This window comes from Trichomycterus rosablanca, chromosome 8 (assembly GCF_030014385.1).
Source record: "Trichomycterus rosablanca isolate fTriRos1 chromosome 8, fTriRos1.hap1, whole genome shotgun sequence".
NCBI lineage: Eukaryota > Metazoa > Chordata > Actinopteri > Siluriformes > Trichomycteridae > Trichomycterus > Trichomycterus rosablanca.
In genome coordinates, this window is record NC_085995.1 from 35,015,194 (window position 1) to 35,037,502 (window position 22,309).

Genomic DNA, 22,309 nt, shown 5'->3' on the forward strand with positions numbered 1-22,309 from the left:
TACACCATTTTACCAGCCACAGATCATACAACTTGACAAGGCTGACTAGCAGTGTATTAATAACCGTATCAAGTGTTTCAGGGTACAGCCTGTCCACACGACTTAAACATCAGCAGCAGCACAGCATGTTCTGCACAAAAACAAGCCACAAAATAGGTATTTGTTTGTTAGGTCAGTCATTTTAGCTTAATATTGTTACATGCTTGATAGGATTACAGTAATCAGTAAAGAACAAACATATTTAATCAGGAATCAAACAGAGACTTCCTCTCCAATGTCAGATTACACATCATGGAATAAAGGCAAAGTCTTCTTTTTGTATTTTGTATTTATGCATTTTTCTCCCAGTTGTTCTTCCAATCTAGTCGTCTCCAATAACCTGACTGTACTTCACCTTTACTGCTGCAGACCTCCACTCCTGACCGAGAAGGGTCACAACTGTCACACTCCACCTCCGACATGTGTGCAGAGGCCAACGATTAGCCAGCGGAGGCCGTAATTGTAGTAGTTATGAGAAAACCCTGTTCAGCCATTGTCCCACCTCTTACAGACACAGAGCCAACCTTGTGTCTGCGTAGGTGCCCGGTCGATTGATAGCAGAGCCGAAACTCAAACTTGAGAGCTCAAGATCTCAGCACTGGTGGGCTAGAGTTTTTTTTACCGCTGCGCAACACAAAAAATGTACTAGTAGATGCAATACACCAGTCTCTTTTTTTATTGTTGAAGCTATAGCTATTTCTCAACATGATTAAAGCTACAAATCTGGCACTTTGCTCTCAGTCCCAGTGAAAAATGAACTGCAAGGCCTTATAACTAACTGACCATTTCATTGCTGTGGTGCTTCTAATATAGAATTGCAGTATCATCATCCCACAGTGAAATCTTACTTAGCAGCAAAGACCTAAACATAAAGCTGCTCCCTTCTACATCTCAGCACATTCTTCAGCTTTCATTTCTACCCCCCTTACCCCCCCCCCCCCCCCCCCCCCACCATCCTACCCCTCATCAGCATTAACATTAATTTAACCTCAACCAAATGCTCTGCAAGTGCATTTACATTAGACTCACTAATGTATGAACTTCACAGATGACCAGCAGCGAGTTCAGCCTGGGAAAGTGCTCACGGCTATATTTAAACATACCCCAAATATGTCAACGTGGGAACCAGCAAGCAAGCTTACAATCTGCTCGTGCTGCAAATGAGGACTGTACTCACAAGAGACAACATCAGACGCCACGGGCCGTAACCTGTTGAATCTATCGAATCATCGTACTTCAGGTTCAACATTTGCTACTCCGGTGAAAATGTTTTTTTTTTATTATTCTATGACCAGTCTAAATAAAAGCCTAAGCAGTAAGTGTAATTGATTTGGGTGACACTGTGGTGCAGCAAAACATTAGGGTGTAGGGAGTTGTTGGGACCTTGGACTGAACTGGACCTCTGATTACCATCAATGTGGGTGTTCTGGCTTCCTCCCACCTCCCAAAAACATACTAGTAGATGTACTGCTTTTAAACTGTGCCTAGGTGGTGGTAGGGTTGGGAAAATGCATGATTGATGGCCTGTGATAAACTGAGACACTGTCTGGAGTATCCATTTTGCATCCAGCAGGTTCATAAAGTGCTTTTTTTTTTATGCATTTTCTCCCCACTTTCCTCCCGATTTAGCGCACTCAATTTTGTCTTCCGCTGCTGAGAGATACCAGATTGCATCCAAGGAGAGCAGGTCGTTGCACACGCCTCTTCCGACACGTGCACAGCCCTCCTCTTCTCGCCCCTGCATCCTGCACAGGCGTCTCTTCCGCGTATGAAGACCCACCCACCTACACATAGTCCGGCCCCCACCCTGCAGACACGGTGGCCAATTAGTATCTGCTGCAGGCATTGCAAATTATGCCCGCCAGATGGCACCCAGTCAACCGGTGGCAACACCGAGTTTCGAACTGAGGAGTTCAGAATCTTGATGCTGGTGTGCTAGCGGAATATCCATAAAGCCATTAAGTGCATATTTAAAATGAATTAATGAATGGAGGAACATATAAAAGGCTACAAGCCTTCTTACATATTAGCACCAATAGATGTACCAATCTTGGTCAATCAACTAACCACATATGGAACGATGATATAAATGCTGGACAAGACTTTGTTGAGAAGTCATTTTATTTTCATGATCGTCAATAAAGAACTCTCGAGTTTGCAGTGAATTATCGAACTTAGACATGCCACCGACGTCACCTGTCAGCAGCACAGCACCTTTTCACTTCCAGCCCTTTGTGATCTTTCTATATGCATCACTTTGTACTTTGAGGTTTTCCCATCAAAGAACTGTACACACCCCTGCACAGTTCATCAATTCAGCACCAAGACTATGTCCACATATGACAAGAGCGCTAACATGGCAAAACCTGTGACCTCACCTAGAAGGACAAATATTTCCACTTTAATATGAAGGGCTGTAGTGTAATGCACATAAAGCTTCAATGTCTAGGCTTGGGATGCTACCTGAATATTAAAGGTACAGTGTGTGGGATGAAACAAATGTAATCCGAGACCAACATGAACCATGCATGCTGTTGTCTAAAGGAAAGAGTTAGATTACATCAGCTCAGGCTAACAACAACTGATAGCCTGCTGACCTAGAAGTAAAGCAGATAATAAACATGTTGCCCCAAACAACGAACAATAATTTTAGCACTCAGGCACTGGTTAAAATTTTTGTTCATTTTATTGTTAATAGCATTTCAAACTAGAAGGCTATATCTGAAGAATACAATCATTACTGATTACACAAGGTTCATCAGTTCACAAGGTTATATCAAACAGTCATGGACAATTTAGTGTCTCCAATTCACCTCATTTACATGTCTTTGGACTGTGGGAGGAAACCCACACAGACACAGGGAGAACTTGCAAACTCCACACAGAAAGGACCCGGACCGCCCGCCCCCGCCCCCCAGGGATCGAACCCAGGACCTTCTTGTGGTGAGTGCTACCCACTTAGCCACCGTGCCACCCGTGCAATAGAAATGCACCCCAATGACAGAACAGCTGAACTCATTTACACTCCCTAAAGTTCTCCTACAGAATGTATACAGTATAAGTTATATACATTGTCCAGGTAAACATGTGAAAGCCAAGAACAACCAAAACACAAAGCTGTCCTGATTAAACAGTGATGCACGTATTCTAGAGGTTTCTTATTTTTGGCAGACGTGTTTTTTGTGGGGATTCTTAATTTGAGTATATGGAGAAATTACAATATACTCTGCAATGTCAGAACAACAACAACAAAAAACCCAATAAATTAAATAAAAGCCAAAACAGTCAGAAAAACAGCAATGTGTCCATATCAAGCTGGAGGACTACATTTTTTAAAGGATGGGAAAAAATGCTGTTTTTAAAACAGCTAAAATCAACTTTTTTCCCCTTCAAAAAAGAAATAATAAATAATGATATTCCATTTTCTGCACCAGCAGCCAAGAACAAAAAGCCAGAGGAGAAAAAGAGGAGGAAAGCTAAGCTGGTATGAACTTCGGAATGCTGACAAGTGGCCAACAAGCGTGAACTGAGAAAAACAGAGAGATTAAACTGGTGCAGATTCCAGGGAACATTTTATTATAGCAAAACCAACACATGCTGTGCTATGAGAAACAATCACAATGCTAATGCAATGCTGAGACCACTCAAAAATGTTCTGCACGAACTTACATAAACTGTGTAAAAGTTTAAGTTTGTTTGTTTATTAGGATTTTAACGTCATGTTTTACACTCTTTGGTTACACTCATGACAGACACGGTAGTTACTCATTACACAAGATTTATCAGTTGACAAGGTTATATCAAACACAGTCATGGACAATTTAATCTCTAATTCACTTCACTTGCACATCTTTGGACTGTAGGAGGAAACTTACACAGACTCGGGGAGAACATGCAAACTCCACACAGAAAGGACCCGGAACGCCCCACCTGGGGGATCAAATCCAGGACCTTCTTGCTGTGAGGAGACAGTGCTACCCACTTAGCCACCGTGCCGCCCAAAAGTTTGTTGTTTGTTTACTGGTTTAACACCATGTCGACACATTGGTCACATTCATGGCAGGATCATTCAGTGTTTTCTTTTTTATATTTATATATATATATATATAAAAGACCAGATCAAAGTCTTTCTTGTCCAGTTTTTGTTTTGTCTGTCTTCATATGTGTGCTTTTACACTGTGTAAAATTTTGGTTAGATACATATATTAACAAATTAAGATATTGTAAACATTTTACTGTTTTATGTTTAAGTTTTAAAGACTTATGAACCATATGGCAGCTGCTATGTTAAAGCATTTTAATAGGATCTTTCATTTTTGCATCTTTATATCGTTGCCCTTTTTCAATTTAAATAAAGTGCAAGAAAAATGACCTGATCACCTAATACACTATACACAGCAAAACTCAATCTGCCTTATTCCAAGCTAATTAAAAAATAAATAACCCACTAAACACATTTGGAGTTTGAGTGTCCTGTAATAACAATCTTGCTGATCCCATGTACACCAGGTTCTAAACATATTGGGCTCAGAGATAAAGTTAAGGATGTGAGGACACATGCCCCAAAGTTAAATGACATTCTGGAACCAAATGTTGTTCAGTGATTCTGCCCGTTTTACCACTGCTTTATCATGGTAAGGGTCACAACGGCTCTCATTCATTGAGCAAAAGGCAGGAAACACCATTAAAGAGCAGATACACATACTAACATTCACACGCCCACACATTAGTAGCTCCAGCTGGCCCCTGGAGACACATGGAGAACATGCAAACGATACACTGAAAACCCTGTGAGGTGACCGCGCAACCCACTGCCCCACCATGCCAGCCAGTGTATAAATATACTGTATTTAAACCAGTAGACTTAATAAAAGTTTTCTTTTTGTTTTTTTTAGCAAAGCAATACATTCCAATCATGCAGCAAGAAAAAAAGATCAGAACGCTTCAGAAATAATTCAAATCCAGACAATTTGGAAATAGCGTACGTATTAATAGTGTACGTATTATTATTTGGAGCAATGTATTTGTAAAGACAACAATCATGCTTGTATTCAGTTCTGTCTAAATAATCATTTAGAACTCAAAGCTGCACAACTTGTTTCTAAAATGCATAAAAACACAAACAAGCAACTCCATCTCGATTACTGTCTCCAGGTCTTTTATGACCGTCTTCAGATCTTTAAGGGTTACCATTTTACATAACAGAGCACCAAGATTATTTTCAGACAAAATAAACTCTGGGTTTTGTTTGTTTTCTGAGACTCTGTGGGTGAATAAGGAGTCAGAGTGCTCTGGACATAAAGTATAAATTTCACTGCTGTCAACAATCTGGCTGCCCACATATCACTAAGTTCTGAGAAATCTGTCTAATAGAAACCAAATAAGAACCAGACACAAAGAAACAAAGTTTAACCCAGACACGGTAAAGGTTCTACGTCATTACACTAAGTGTTTATACTCATGGTCCATAACAATGTCTCTAGGGGATTAAGTTCTTAATCGATGTATCTGATGATATGGAAATGGGTGCTTGGCTGGAACAGTGATGTGCCAACGCAGCACAGCACAGTAGGATGAGTAATATAAATAAGAACAGTTCATATAAACGAAATTAATCAACCTACCTGCACACAGTAAATTTACTAGTTTAGTTGTTTATGTAAAACGCTGAATGAGTTAAGCAAGCAGCAGCACATACACATTCCATACATTTCTAATAATCTAACCTGCCTTCATGTTAATTTCTTCCAATGTAGTAATGAAGTATTTGAGAATTCCAAACTGATCTCACAGCACCAGCTGCACACACAACACTTACACTGGCTGAGCCGAAGCTAGCGAGTGCTTCCTCCAAAACATGTGCAGCTGTCATCGGCCAACAGTGGATTTTTACTTCAAGCTCCAACGTGAAGGAAGGACCACACTGTTTTCTATGTATACCTTCACCAGGTACCTGACTACCCTGCCTTCTTTTTCTCAAACAAGCGTCTTTAAGCACCAGGCAAGGTCGTGACCTACTGAGATTCGAACATGGGTCTACAGGGTGGTGCATTATTGCATGTGTTTACAAGAGTGTCCCAGGTCTGCTCAACATTCTCTAATCAATGCAGCAAAGCTGTTTTTTTGCACTTACCGGGGGGTTTGAAAGCTAATAAATTTTGGTTATGCCTTTAAACTATGAACAATCTGCAACCATAGTTTTGTTGTTCACGATAGAATTGTAGGCGTTCCTATTAAAATAGTTCATGTTGATTAACGACATTTTAAATGTATGAGCGTTAGTACTGACTAAACGTGTAATATCGTATAATTAAAATATAGAAACTTTAAATTAACAATCTTAATCTTAATTATGGTTGTGACAATTAACCATCAAGAAAATGGTAATAAATGTGACGGGCCTAGCCACAGCACTGCCCTCAGTTTTAGAACTGGCTTATGTTGGAGCCTTTAGGTGGTCTCATAGCTCAGAATAGCAGAGCTTCATATTTCAGTTTCCAGTAGGGTGTGATCGCTCAGCCGTCTGCCAGCCTACAGGAGGTTCAGACTAAAGCCCTAACACTTATAAAGTAAACAATCTTAGGACTTAAAGAGAAAAAAACAAACAAAACATGATACAATTATACTACAAAAGCAGTCACAATTATTTACATTTAAGTCTTAACAACAGATTAATGTTTTCAAAATAATAATATTAATCATAAAGGTGCTTGAGTGACATATCGAACTGACTGATCCTGTTTTCCTACTAAAGATCTTGGTTAACATGGCATTTAACTTCTAATGAATTTAGAAGGCATGTTTATTAAGAGCAACATGAATTGTGAGCATATTCAATGCAAGCAGAGTTGAGGGATTTGCTCAGGGGCCCAAAAGTGGCAACCTGGCACTGGTGGAGCTTGAAGCAGCAACCTTCTGATCACTAGACCAGTACCTTAACCACCAATGTAACCCTGTCCTGTTTAACTGGCAGGGTGGCAGCAGGGTAAGGCAATGTTTGTTAACTTCGGATTTTGGTCTTTTCGGTATGCTGAGACGTTTAAACGTGATCCTGATCATTCTACACTGTGTCTGGAGGCTAAAGGTGGATTTGAAGTCTCATGGGAAATGCAGCCCAAGCGACTACTGGAACAGTAAAAACACATACGAAAACATTTACACATTCATACTTGGGATTGTGATCAAAACAAGTTTAAAAAATCTTGTCCAATCGACAGCATTTGCTTAACTGGAGACTCAACAGCAACAGTTCATGATGATGATGCCGAGTTCCTAGTTCTAGTTTAGGACTAACACAAGTGAAGCTTATCTAAGAGCAACATGAAATGCATCACAGGTAAATGCACCACAATAAAGCCTTCTGCACAGGGGCCAACCTCCTTATACTGAGTGAATCAGAGGTATACTCCAGCATCAGAGGCCCAAATTGCAACTTGTTCCAGTGTTTATTTCATTTGCTCCAATGCAAGTTTTAAATAACCAGCACAAGGTTAGTTAGCACAAAGACAATTACAAAACTGTAGTTGTGCACCCAGGCACTAACAAACACATGCACAAGAGGATTAGGTTACAAGTCCCAACAGCAGGGACAATAACTATCCTAAATGCTGAATTATTTAAGCTGTCCTTGCAGTAAGCACTCAAGTCACAAAAACAGGACTAACCAACAAAGCATCAGGGCCATCAGGAATTATCTGCAATACTTTACATAAGCCAAGACAGATCAGACTCAACTGCATGACTGGAGCCTAAGTTCAGGTCAATAACAAGACGAGTATTTTTTGTGCCCAAGCCTAATGCAGTCTGTAGTGACATTACAACTTATAACTACTTCCCATCCTACATTGTCCCGGTCTCATTTTGGAAAGTGTTGCATGCAGCAGTTCAGAAACGGACATATATTTGCATAAATCTATATAGTTAAAACAAAAATAAGGTAAAACCTAGTTTAGGTGCTTATAAATTTCATGTTATGATCTATCTGACTTTAATGCCTGTGCATTTAATTTCTAGCTACTTACTAATTCTTCACAGCTTCAAAACACCAAATGTGAATCTTTTTCTCATCCATTATACCACATTCACTTAACTTTTATTTTTCCCATAGCTGCTCCCATAATTTAGGGTCGGCACAGAAAATCCTGTTGGTCGGCACATATGATCTGGAACAGTTTTACACAGGACGCCTTTTCTGATGCTACACTGCTTCTTTTATCCAGGCTTGGGACTGGCACCTCCCAATGGCCAGGCTGTTCAAACCCCACTGCCCAGATATAGCTAATCGTGTGTGTAGATGCCCGACCAGCCAACAGCACCACTGAGATTCAAACCTCAGCTCTCCACAACAGTGGTCTAGTGTATTTTCCTGCTGCATCACCCAAGCAATAATTACAGCAATATAGTGAACAACTGAAGACTGCCATGACATACGTGTTCCTGACAAGTGCAGGTAACCTATTGAATTCAAACTATGTGTGTTATGTTTTTAGTTGTGCCTCTGCCTGCTTGGCCAACAGCAATGTGTTGACTGGCACACCTAAAACTTTGAAGAGTAAAAAAGCCAAACGGTGTAAAGCTTTCCCTCTGATTCAGACTGAACGGTAGTCTTACAATATTCCAGTTTCTCTTATAATCTGTATTTATGGTATAGCCAGCAATTTTGCCGACGTTTATTTAACTAGCTGTTTTAAAATTCAAAGTCCAAACAAATATGCCACACCCTTTAGTGTTCCATCCAAACAGCTGCCTAGACTAGGTTTTTTTTTCTTTGTTGTCTATTTTAGTTCTGCAACAACATGCCCAAGTTGCTGGATGAGTATTATAGGTTATTAGAGATCTACTTTCTAAAGTTAATCTATACAGTAATCTACGTATATGTACATGACAGACTCATAATTGACCAAGTGATGAATGGTCCCCAATTGTCGAATTAGACAGCTATGAGGCTTCCACAAGAGCTTATTGCCTTCCGCAGCTGACTAACACTAATTGTGACCTTAAGCACAGAGCCAAAGCCCTCCCTTAGAGAGCCCTCCCTCTTCATGGAGGGTAAAACGCTGCTGTTGGATGTGACCGTAAGGCCACTGTGCTGGTATATTTTTTTCGCCCTCACCGGTGACATGCAACATGTCTTCTAGAAGTTAGCAGCATGCTATGGAGAGCTATGTGTGCTTTACTTCATATGAGATAAAGAGTTTATGTATTCCTAGAGGACCTCCAAACATTTCTAAGTTCATTCGTTTGACAAAAGAAAAAGTATCAGTCAAGACATTTAACGACTGGGTTTTGCATTGCAGGTACATGGCTAAGAAAGTACAAGTAAGTAAAGCAAACTGCTTCCAGTTACGCAATAAGCACACTACATTTTCCCACTTTTTCCCCCAATATTCTCCCCTAATCTAGTCGTGTCCAATTACCCTGAATGCGTCCTCTATACTGATTCGACCCTTCACCGCTGAATGAGGACGTCTCTCAACTGACATACGCCCCCTCCGGCACGTACAGTCAGTACAGACTGCATTATTTACACGGACGGGCACTGTGTATGGAGGGCCACACCCCCATCAGCATTATTTCTCAGCCCAGTGCAGGCGCCATCAGTCAGCCAGCAGGGGCCGCAGTTGCACCAGTTACGAGGACCTATGATCCGACTTTTTACTCCTATGAATAACAGCCAATCCGTTGTTCATGCTGCCGCCCAGCCCAGTTGGAAAGGCAGAGCTGAGATTCGATACGATGTATTCGAAACCCCAACTCGTGTGCTAGCGTATTTTTTACCGCTGCGCCACCTGAGCGGGTTGTCTCTAACCAGTTTCACGCTAGATGCAAAAAAAATACCCATAACAGCAAGTTTAAAATTAGTATCCACCCTCATGTGCATCTTCAGACCAGCTGTTAGAGGACACAAAAATCTGTGTAAAACACTGTACAAAAAAGCATTTTTTATCTAAATGAAGCTCAAATTTTTCTTTAATTGTGACTGAGCAGTAATGAATCATGTCTGGTGATTTTTTAGGAAATCACAATTTTATGTACCAGTGTGTTAAAAGTCTGTTTATCATGTGCTATGCAAATTCATTTCTCTTGCACGTTTGTCCTGCTCTACATCCGGTTGGAAAGTTTTAAAGTAGTCCCAAAACACATATGCTGAGCAGTTTTAGACACACTAATGTCAATACTGATTAGACTAATGATCAGAAAGTTGCTGGTTCAAGACACACCATCACCATGCCGCCACTTTTGGCTCCTGAGCAAGGCCCTTAACTCAAAGCTTTTAATTGCTCAGTTGTATTATTTATTTATTAGAATTTTAACGTCATGTTTTACACACTTTGATTTCATTAATGACAGAAATGGTAGTTACTCGTTACACGAGATTGATCAATTCACAATGTCAAACAGTCATACAGACACGGGGAGAACATGCAAACACAGAAAAAACCCCGGACCGCTGCACCTGTAGATAAAACCCAGGACCTTCTAGCTGTGAGGCAACAGTGCTACCCACTGAGCCACTGTGCCGCCCGCTTAGATGTATTAAGTCACAATATGTCCCGGATAAATGGATCCATCATGGGTAGATGGAATGCCTCTATTCATCATACATACATACACACATGCATAGTATAACGAAACGTTCCTTTCACGATTCCCATCTTGTTTTGAAAGCTTGGGTCAAAGCATACGGCGGCCCTGGAGACAAGAGTTTATTTATTTATTAGGATTTTAACGTCATATTTTGAAGTCATGTCTTTGGTTATATTCAAGACAGGACAAGTAGTTAAAGGTTACACATGAATCAACAGGTCAAATCCAGTGTCGGGCACGATCAGCGCCAATTTTGTACCTCCAATTTACCTAATTTACATGACTTTGGACTGTGAGAGGAAACTAAAGCTTCTGATTGGTTGGTTGGTTGAGTTTTATTGGAATTATAAGCTCTGTATTTAGATCTCTATGGCGCGCCATTTGTACGTTTTAAAACACTTATTAAAGGACGTTAAAACCATGAAAGGGGTTTTAGGATACAGAGATATATGGAGCTTCTGGAGGAGACCCACACAGACATAGAGAGAACATACAAACTCTTCACAGAAAGGACCTGGACCGTTCCACCTGGAAATCAAACCCAGGACTTTTTCGCTGTGAGCTGACTGTGCTACACAATGATGGTTAAGCGCCTTGCTCAGGGGTCCAACATGCCCAGGATTCTAACCCACAGCATTCCGTTTGATATCTCACACACTCACACATTAAACACAATATATTTATAATCTCTTTTGTAAGGTATAAAGTGTGAAATTACAGTTCACTATTAATCTATGTATTAATGCATTTATTTTGTTTTACATAAGGGAAAATGCCAGTTCCTGTAAAGTGTGTGTAGACAAACTGTTACATATAAAACCAACATACCACAAAAATTTATTTAGAGTTGTACAAAGGTTTATATAAGAGGAAATATTCACACAGTCGTATAAATACTACTAAAAAATAAGTTATTAAATAATTCAGTCAACCTGCCTGTACATGTTTGTACACCTGCGGTTCAAATATTCAGATTAATACTGCCAACAATACTAAACATTGAGTATTACTTTAGCATGTAATTTATGGTATTTTAAGGCTTTTTATTTAGTAACCTTGACATTAGTTGTGTTATAATGTAATTTTAAATTTACCTCAGAGAGCCGTTAATAACGGACTTAACGTTCATGTTAGCAAACGGCTTTTTAAATCCACTATAAAACACTGAGGAAGTTTTATCTCGGTTAAACTTACCCACCTGTAACTTTATTTCCTTCTTAGCTTCTAATCCAGTGCCTTTGTTTTTGTCGGGTTTCGTGCAAATCCGTAATTTTTTGTAGTTAGTGAGTGTTTTTAAACAGAACTAGTGAGAGAACTTTGGTAATTGCAGTGCTACCTCACACTCAGCTACACATATCGTTATAGTCAGCAAAAGCCAACCTGCATGCTATTTATATGAATAGGCGGGACTTAGGAGTGTGTCGTGTCCAATCAAAAAAGAGGTTAAACTTAGCACATCCAATCAGAATTAGGGATAAAATTCCTACAGAATGCATTGAGTCTAAATTGGAGTAATAATTAAAACGAAACACACTGGGCAGGTTCGTCTATCTAAACCTTCAGATTAATATAAACAAGGTCCACAATACTGACTGAACATTCAGTAAATGTTTACATGCATTGCATTAGAAAGAAATCATGTACACACATTATTATTATTGTGACAATGTACACCGATCAGCAACATTAAAACCACGTCCTTGTTTCTACACTCACTGTCCATTTTATCAGCTCCACTTACCATATAGAAGCACTTTGTAGTTCTACAATTACTGACTGTAGTCCATCTATTTCTCTGCATGCTTTGTTACCCCCCTTTCATGCTGTTCTTCAATGGACTCTCCCAGGACCACTACAGAGTAGCTATTATTTGGGTGGTGGATCATTCTCAGCACTGTAGTGACACTGACATGGTGGTGGTGTGTTAGTGTGTGTTTTGCTGGTATGAGTGGATAAGACACAGCAGCGCTGATGGAGTTTTTAAACTCCTCACTGTCACTGCTGGACTGAGAATAGTCCACCAACCAAAAACATCCAACCAACTGTGCCTCATGAGCAGCGTCCTGTGACCACTGATGAAGATCTAGAAGCGGACCAACTCAAACAGCATGTATGTGTGTGTGTGCACATTTGTGCACAGACAGGCAGACATGCCCCTCTTTGCACACCCATATACACATTTTTATCTTTGCACTGTACACTTTATAATTTATACTTTACAGTTGATACAATCTATACCAGCCTTGTATACCAAAATAACATCTCCATATGTACCCACAGGCCCTGCTGTTGTAGTTTGTTGTTGTGATTGTGCAGGTATTTGTTTGTATAATGTGAATCTTTATAGTGTGTATTATTACTTTTGATCTTTGTAACTTGCCACTGAGTCCTTAATTTCCTTCGGGATTAATAATAATAATTTGGTAATACAGAAAGTACAGTACTCTTGTAAAACTTGCTTGACTGTACAGAATTCTGGCGGTTTTTAATTCCAGACAAACTTGTATTTGATAGTTCTTTGATTACATCCCTCCATAGAGAATCATACTTTTTAGCATAGGGCAACACTTTGGGTTTTCTGCCTGATGTTGCCAAACTAGCCTTATTTAATTTGGTACTAAGAAGTCACCAGCTGTTCCAACCACAATGCCACAATGTACATTACAGAACGTTTACCACCGAATGTGTAATTTAGCATGCTGTTTGTATGTTGTAACCAATTTATTTTCGAACAATCTTCAATTAAATAAGAAGAGTTTTAATTCCAAGGCTGTCCAGTATGTGTGAACTTTCACCTGACTATCTAAAAACGTGAACTGTAGTTTTGTATGATTTTTATAACCTCTTTCTGAATATATCATTTAATCTATAAATAAATACTTAGCACCAATAGCAATAAAAAGTATTCAAACATCATTTACTAGCTAATGCAAACTAACGCTACAAATGTTGAAGTGCATTATGGCTGTATTAAATAAACTTCTTAAGTTTGATTTCTTTAATTCAGGACAAAAAATAATAAAAATACAGAACACAAATAGGTATTACAAACAAACTTAGAAGATTTAAAATATGCTTATATGATACACAAGAAGGTTGAAGGCAGTGATAAAGAAATGTGCAAATAGTGTCACATTTGCAGATTGAAAGTTATAATGCCTCATACATTTGTAGACAATTATTTTTTATTGTAGATGTAGAAAGCCTGCTCTACACATTTGGAGAGTTTTGTCTCGACTATTTTCCTCCCAAGTCAAATCCCAGCTCTGCTCCATGGGCGCCATACACTGGCTGACCCTGTGCTTTGACCCCAGCTTCCAAACAAGCCGGGATATGCGAAGAAAGAATTTTGTTGTACTTTACAACTGTATGTTTATATATGACCAATAAAGGCATTCTTCAAATGCAAGGCCGTGATAGCAATATTTACTGGGTGGAGAGAGTAACAGTATTTAATATTTGCTTAACCTTGGTCTGTTGTCATTTAGAGTTGCAGAAGTCAGTGCCTGCATCTGAAGTCATTGTTCATGGATCAATCATAACCAGTGTGCTATTCAAAAACAATTTATGTAAAGAATCCTTTATGGAGCTCAAACGCTGCCATAAGTATTTGAATCTGAATTTTATAAATTTGAAATATTTCAATCTGAATTTTATACATTTGAAATATTTCAATCTGAATTTTATAAATTTGAAATATTTAATGGCGTAATTTATAAATTTGAATTTTAACAATGCTTTTTTTGTGATTTGAACTTGTGAGGTGGTGAAATTTGCTGTTGAAAAATTTTCATTTCAAAATTACAACTTGCAATTTTCAGATTTTAAAAATTCAGATAAAAAAAATTCAGATCTCACAGATTCAAATCTCAGAAATACGAATTCAAGTTTGAGGTGAAACATCCGGGTTTCCCAGGAAAAGTAAACTTTCCAGAGCGATCGAACGCAGCATTTAACCAATCACAGCGCTGCCTCACCTGCGTTCATGTCTGTGGAGGAGAAATGAATCCCAATGAGGAAAGTGCATCCAAAGTTCTTCAGATCCACAGTCAGCTAATTATTTATAGTTCTGGTAAATACTCAACGTGCTTTACGGCAAGTTTTATATTTTGCGTTATGTAACGCTGGTGGCGTGATAACGCGCGGGGTAAGGTTAGTTAGCGTTAGCTAGCTTGTTGGTAGTGGTTAGCTAAGAGTTTTGCTTGGCACGAGCTGGTCTGAGTTTAGGAAGGCATGGATATTCCGTTGCTTGCACATATTAAAACGGGGAGTTCAGAAATGTTGTGAAACTTCTTTCCTGGTGTGCCGTATAGCACTTCAGAGTTCAGTCTTTACCTCATTTACCTAACACACCTGGTTCGACTAATCTGGTCAGTTGAGGTTGACACTTTGGATGCACTTACCTCATTGGGATTCATTTCTCCTCCACAGACATGAACGCAGGTGAGGCAGCGCTGTGATTGGTTAAATGCTGCGTTCGATCGCTCTGGAAAGTTTACTTTTCCTGGGAAACCCGGATGTTTCACCTCAAACTTGAATTCGTATTTCTGAGATTTGAATCTGTGAGATCTGAATTTTTTTTATCTGAATTTTTAAAATCTGAAAATTGCAAGTTGTAATTTTGAAATGAAAATTTTTCAACAGCAAATTTCACCACCTCACAAGTTCAAATCACAAAAAAAGCATTGTTAAAATTCAAATTTATAAATTACGCCATTAAATATTTCAAATTTATAAAATTCAGATTGAAATATTTCAAATGTATAAAATTCAGATTGAAATATTTCAAATTTATAAAATTCAGATTCAAATACTTATGGCAGCGTTTGAGCTCCATAATCCTTTACTGATAACATAGAAGTTTTCAGTTTGAGGTAAGCAGAATCAGAATCAGCTTAATTTGCCAAGTATGTTTACACACACAAGGAATTTATTTTCAGCTGTTGTTATCTCTCTACAATATACAAACAATACAATATACAGACAAGACTCTGCAGATAATGTACAAATTTAACACGCTAGACAGAATTTTGTAAATATACAGAAAATAAAAAAATAGCAAAGATAAATAAATAATAAAAACTTCAAATGAAATTATAGCAATGTACAGTATGTATAAAGTGCAGTGTGGCATGTAAACAACAGTTCAGTTCTGGTTATTAATAATGAGTTTAGTTAGTAATAACGAGTCTGTAAAGGCACGGGAAGAGACCAGATTGTTAGTCCTTGCAGCTAAAATGCATCTTCATAACAAGATGCTATAACAGCTGTAAATGCTTCCTTGTGGGACCCTGACCAGGGTGGTAAAACATGAAGGAAAAATGTGTACATGCTGTTTCATTACTTTACCGGCAGATGTCGTCAGATCAATGCTGTACCCTTTAAATGGTGATATCTGGCGGTCGAGCTGTGAAGTAGCATGTTCTGATTGACAATTTTACAGTTACAATTACAACCAATTCACTTTTGTGTGGTAGATCCATTTCATTTTCTTATTTGCCGTGCAAGGTTCTTATAAAAGTCTTCGCCAGCACCACAGTCCAAAAACATTTATATTCTTTCTGTCCTGCTTTTTTATTGTTTCGCTTTTACATCCATAAAGAACCACAGAGCAGACAGTAATCTGGATATTTCTGATCGTTGTGACAAATCATCATATCTGAAGATCTTTACCAGCTCTTTTATTCTTGCTTTACAAAGTGTGTGTGTCATACACTATATTGCCAAAAGTATTCGCTCGTCTGCCTTCACACGCATATGAACTTGAGTGACGTCTCATTCTTAATCCATAGGGTTTAATATGATGTCGGCCCACCCTTTGCAGCTATAACAGCTTCAACTCTTCTGGGAAGGCTTTCCACAAGGTTTAGGAGTGTGTTTATGGGAATGTTTGACCATTCTTCCAGAAGCGCATTTGTGAGGTGTGTTGGACGAGAAGGCCTGGCTCACAGTCTCCGCTCTAATTCATCCCAAAGGTGTTCTATCGGGTTAAGGTCAGGACTCTGTGCAGGCCAGTCAAGTTCTTCCACACCAAACTCGCTCATCCATGTCTTTATGGAGCTTGCTTTGTACACTGGTGCAGTCATGTTGGAACAGGAAGGGGCCATCCCCAAACTGTTCCCACAAAGTCAGGAGCATGAAATTGTCCAAAATCTCTTGGTATGCTGAAGCATTAAGAGTTCCTTTCACTGGAACTAAGGGGCCGAGCCCAACTCCTGAAAAACAACCCCACACCATAATCCCCCCTCCACCAAACTTTACACTTGGCACAATGCAGTCAGACGAGTACCGTTCTCCTGGCAACCGCCAAACCCAGACTCGTCCATCGGATTGCCAGACAGAGAAGCATGATTTGTCACTCCAGAGAACGCGTCTCCACTGCATCCGACGCTTTGCATTGCGCTTGGTGATGTAAGGCTTGGATGCTCTCTACGCACTGTTCTTGAGCTAATCTGAAGGCCACATGAAGTTTGGAGGTCTGTAGCGATTGACTCTGCAGAAAGTTGGCGACCTCTGCGCACTATGTGCCTCAGCATCCGCTGACACCGCTCTGTCATTTTACATGGCCTAGCACTTTGTGGCCGAGTTGCTGTCGTTCCCAATCGCTTCTACTTTGTTATAATACCACTGACAGTCCACTGTGGAATATTTAGTAGCGAGGAAATTTAATGACTGGACTTGTTGCACATGCACTCCTGAGAGCGACCCATTCTTTCACTAATGTTTGTAGAAGCAGTCTGCATGCCTAGGTGCCTGGTTTTATACACCTGTGGCCATTGAAGTGATTGGAACACCTGAATTCAATGATTTGGACGGGTGAGTGAATACTTTTGGCAATATAGTGTATTTCTAGACCTGGATCCTTTGGTGTACTTTATTTATCCAAGTAAGCAAAAGCTGCCCACATCAACATGTTCATAATCAATGGCAAAGTTATTGGTCTTTCCTATTGTCATGACTTTTGTCTTCGTCATATTGAGCTGAGGTCCAGACTTATTTTAACTTTTAATAGCTGTTAACTATTAAGGCAATTATGAGCAGAAATGTGGCTGCTGCAAGAGGAAAACATTTTATAAATAGAGAAACTGACTGAAAATGCCAATGCAGGATGTAATCCAACTGTTAGTAAGATAAGTCCATCAACAACTACACAGAGTGGAGGAATGAGATAGGGTTGTAGTGCAAACCCCCCTTATTCTGAACAAAACTAGTGCAAAAACAACAAGCCCTGGTGTATACAGATGTGGAAAATAACATCTGCCTTAAGTCATTATATTTCTAAGTGGAAAAGTGCACGTTTGGCACACACCAATAGAACGGAGGAGTACTAAATGCTTGGCTTTGTTTTTTTTTAGTAGGAGGCGTTTCTTTTTGGCTTGGTTTGGGTGTACTTGCCACTGCTTGAAGGCAGAGTCTCTACAAATCAATGCAAAGTTAATCTGACTAATCACCTGCTATTAATAATGAATGAATGATTCCTTTTGGCTGCTTTCATTAGAGGTCATCACAGCAGATCATTCAATCGAATATTTTATTTGGCACAGTTTTTACACTGGATGCCCTTTCAGACAAAACCCTTCTGTTTATCTGGGCTTGGCACTGGTGTTAAGGGTGCACTGATATGTCCCCCTGGACCTTTGGCTAGGTTCTCGTAACACCATGTACCTTCTGTGTTTGTGAGCCCAGCCTGAAATTTAAACCCTCAGAACTCAGGGACTGCTGTTACCAGCAGCATGGCTCTCATCACTATACTGCCTGAGCTCACCATAATAATAATAATAATAATAATAATAATAATAATAATAACAATAATAATAGACAGTACAGTGTCTGGGTGGCACAGTGGGTAGAACTGTTGCCTCACAGCAATAAGGTCCTGGGTATGGTTCCCAGGTGGAGCGGTCCGGGTCATTTCTGTGTGCATGTTCTCCTCGTGTTCACATGACTTTCCCCTGGGAGCTCAGGTTTCCTCCCACAGTCCACAGACATGCAGTCAAGTTATTTGGAGATACAAAATTGCCCGTAGATGTTTGTTTGTGTGTGTGTAGATGTGAATGTGCCCTGCGTCCATTGACAACTGGAATAGGCTCCAGCACCCCCCCGCGACCCTGATAAGGATAAACAAGTGAGTGACTGAGCACAATGGAACAGGTAATAGTGTAGGTGCCACACAGCAGCATGGATCATAGACAGCTTGTTTGATTTTTGCCTCCAGTTGCTGTGAGAAGCCTTGCATGTTCTCACCGTGTCTGCATAGGTTTCATCTGTGTACTTCAGTTTTTGTCAACTTGGCAAAACATGCAGAAAGTGAACTGGCTGCTTTAAACTGCCCCTGGGTGTAAGTAAATATGTAGGTGTGTTGCTCTGTGATTAACTGGCACCCTGTCTGAGTTATAAGGTTAGCTTTGCAAAAAACAGTAAGAGAAAACAAATAAATGATTTATTCTACGTACAGTGTATCACAAAAGTGAGTACACCCCTCACATTTCTGCAGATATTTAAGTATATCTTTTCATGGGACAACACTGACAAAATGACACTTTGACACAATGAAAAGTAGTCTGTGTGCAGCTTATGTAACAGTGTACATTTATTCTTCCCTCAAAATAACTCAATATACAGCCATTAATGTCTAAACCACCAGCAACAAAAGTGAGTACACCCCTTAGTGAAAGTTCCTGAAGTGTCAATATTTTGTGTGGCCACCATTATTTCCCAGAACTGCCTTAACTTTCCTGGGCATGGAGTTTACCAGAGCTTCACAGGTTGCCACTGGAATGCTTTTCCACTCCTCCATGACGACATCACGGAGCTGGCGGATATTCGAGACTTTGCGCTCCTCCACCTTCCGCTTGAGGATGCCCCAAAGATGTTCTATTGGGTTTAGGTCTGGAGACATGCTTGGCCAGTCCATCACCTTTACCCTCAGCCTCTTCAATAAAGCAGTGGTCGTCTTAGAGGTGTGTTTGGGGTCATTATCATGCTGGAACACTGCCCTGCGACCCAGTTTCCGGAGGGAGGGGATCATGCTCTGCTTCAGTATTTCACAGTACATATTGGAGTTCATGTGTCCCTCAATGAAATGTAACTCCCCAACACCTGCTGCACTCATGCAGCCCCAGACCATGGCATTCCCACCACCATGCTTGACTGTAGGCATGACACACTTATCTTTGTACTCCTCACCTGATTGCCGCCACACATGCTTGAGACCATCTGAACCAAACAAATTAATCTTGGTCCCATCAGACCATAGGACATGGTTCCAGTAATCCATGTCCTTTGTTGACATGTCTTCAGCAAACTGTTTGCGGGCTTTCTTGTGTAGAGACTTCAGAAGAGGCTTCCTTCTGTGGTGACAGCCATGCAGACCAATTTGATGTAGTGTGTGGCGTATGGTCTGAGCACTGACAGGCTGACCCCCCACCTTTTCAATCTCTGCAGCAATGCTGACAGCACTCCTGCGCCTATCTTTCAAAGACAGCAGTTGGATGTGACGCTGAGCACGTGCACTCAGCTTCTTTGGACGACCAACGCGAGGTCTGCTCTGAGTGGACCCTGCTCTTTTAAAACGCTGGATGATCTTGGCCACTGTGCTGCAGCTCAGTTTCAGGGTGTTGGCAATCTTCTTGTAGCCTTGGCCATCTGCATGTAGCGCAACAATTCGTCTTTTAAGATCCTCAGAGAGTTCTTTGCCATGAGGTGCCATGTTGGAACTTTCAGTGACCAGTATGAGAGAGTGTAAGAGCTGTACTACTAAATTGAACACACCTGCTCCCTATGCACACCTGAGACCTAGTAACACTAACGAGTCACATGACATTTTGGAGGGAAAATGACAAGCAGTGCTCAATTTGGACATTTAGGGGTGTAGTCTCTTAGGGGTGTACTCACTTTTGTTGCCGGTGGTTTAGACATTAATGGCTGTATATTGAGTTATTTTGAGGGAAGAATAAATTTACACTGTCATATAAGCTGCACACAGACTACTTTTCATTGTGTCAAAGTGTCATTTTGTCAGTGTTGTCCCATGAAAAGATATACTTAAATATCTGCAGAAATGTGAGGGGTGTACTCACTTTTGTGATACACTGTATATTAATATTTATTTATTTGGATTTTAAAGTCATGTTTTACACACTTTGGTTACATTCATGACAGAAACGGTAGTTACTGGTTACACAAGCTTCATCAGTTCACAAGCTTTTTCTCCCACTTTAGCGCATCCAATTTCTACCCGTCAATCATCCTCTCACTAATGCTGGTCCCTGCTCCTGATTGGGGAGGACGAGGCTGCTCCACGACCCCTATTTATGTGGCATGAGAGCTTACTGAATGGTTTGAAAAGTGTAAAGATGATGGGATGATAATAACTGTGGCATGTCTTTTGCAGTCATTATATCCTAACCTAACTAAACACCAACAGAGGATTTTGGACTGGTGTATTAAAAAGCTCTGTCTATCATCATCATCGTCATCATCATCAACAAAACACCAAATTAACAATTATATTTTGGGACAATAGTGTTTCATATTACTAGTACACTTCCAGAGACATATAGTTGTAGCCTAGTGGTTAAGTTACTGGATTAGTAATCAAAAGGTCGCTGGTTTAAGCCCCATCACTGCCAGGTTGTCACTGCTAGGCCCTTGAGCAAGGCCCTTAACCCTCAATTGCTTAAGCAGTATACCGTCACACTACTGTAAGCTGCTTTGGATAAAAAAGCTTCTTCTAAATGCCAAAATGTAAATGTATACTGATCAGCCATAACATTAAAACCACCTCCTTGTTTCTACACACATTGTCCATTTTATCAGCTCCACTTACCATATAGAAGCACTTTGTACAATTACTGACTGTAGTCCATCTTTTTTTTTGAATGCTTTGTTATCCCCCTTTCATGCTGTTCTCAGCACTGCAGTGACACTGACATGGTGGTGGTGTGTTAGTGTGTGTTGTGCTGGTATGAGTGGATCAGACACAGCAGTGCTGCTGGAGTTTTTAAACACCTCACTGTCACTGCTGGATTGAGAATAGTCCACCAACCAAAAAAACATCCAGCCAACAGCGCCCCGTGGGCAGCGTCCTGTGACCACTGATGAAGGTCTAGAAGATGACCAACTCAAACGGCAGCGATAGATGAGCGATCGTCTCTGACTTCACATCTACAAGGTGGACCAACTAGGTAGGAGTGTCTAATAGAGTGGACAGTGAGTGGACACAGTATTTAAAAACTCCAGCAGTGCTGCTGTGTCTGGTCACACACTAACACACCACCACCATGTCAGTGTCACTGCAGTGCTGAGAATGATCCACCACCTAAATAATACCTGCTCTGTGGTGGTCCTGTGGTCTTGACCATTGAAGAACAGGGTGAAAGCAGGCTAAAAAGGTATGTAGAGAAACAGATGGACTACAGTCAGTAATTGTAGAACTACAAAGTGCTTCTATATCATACTTTCAGTGCATTAATAAGACTGTGTACAAATCAAGTATTTTGTCTTTGGCTTGTAAAAGCATTAACAAATGTGTGGATGAAAGACCTGAACTCAAATGCTGTGATCTGTAACACTTTAACAGGTCCTGTTACAGAAGGGACACAGGAATGGTGCTCTGTCGCTTTAATAACCCAGGCATTTAAACCTTGCTCTGGAAGCCAAGAGGGTTTTTCCTGTCTCGTTT

At 40.2% G+C, this 22,309-nt stretch overlaps 1 protein-coding gene across 7 annotated transcripts in view; it reads right to left on the reverse strand.

Annotated features, from left to right (window-relative positions):
* The window catches only part of mical2b (microtubule associated monooxygenase, calponin and LIM domain containing 2b), an 88,589-nt gene extending 76,629 nt beyond the window's left edge, over positions 1 to 11,960 (reverse strand). For 6 of the 7 annotated variants that reach the window (XM_063000787.1, XM_063000786.1, XM_063000785.1 and 3 more), the window contains exon 1: positions 11,825 to 11,960. The gene's annotated coding sequence lies outside the window, so the exon portion shown is untranslated. Of the gene's footprint in view, positions 1 to 11,820 lie in introns of all 7 variants that reach the window. The other variant, XM_063000784.1, reaches the window with a different exon arrangement.
* Positions 11,961 to 22,309: the final 10,349 nt, after the last annotated feature.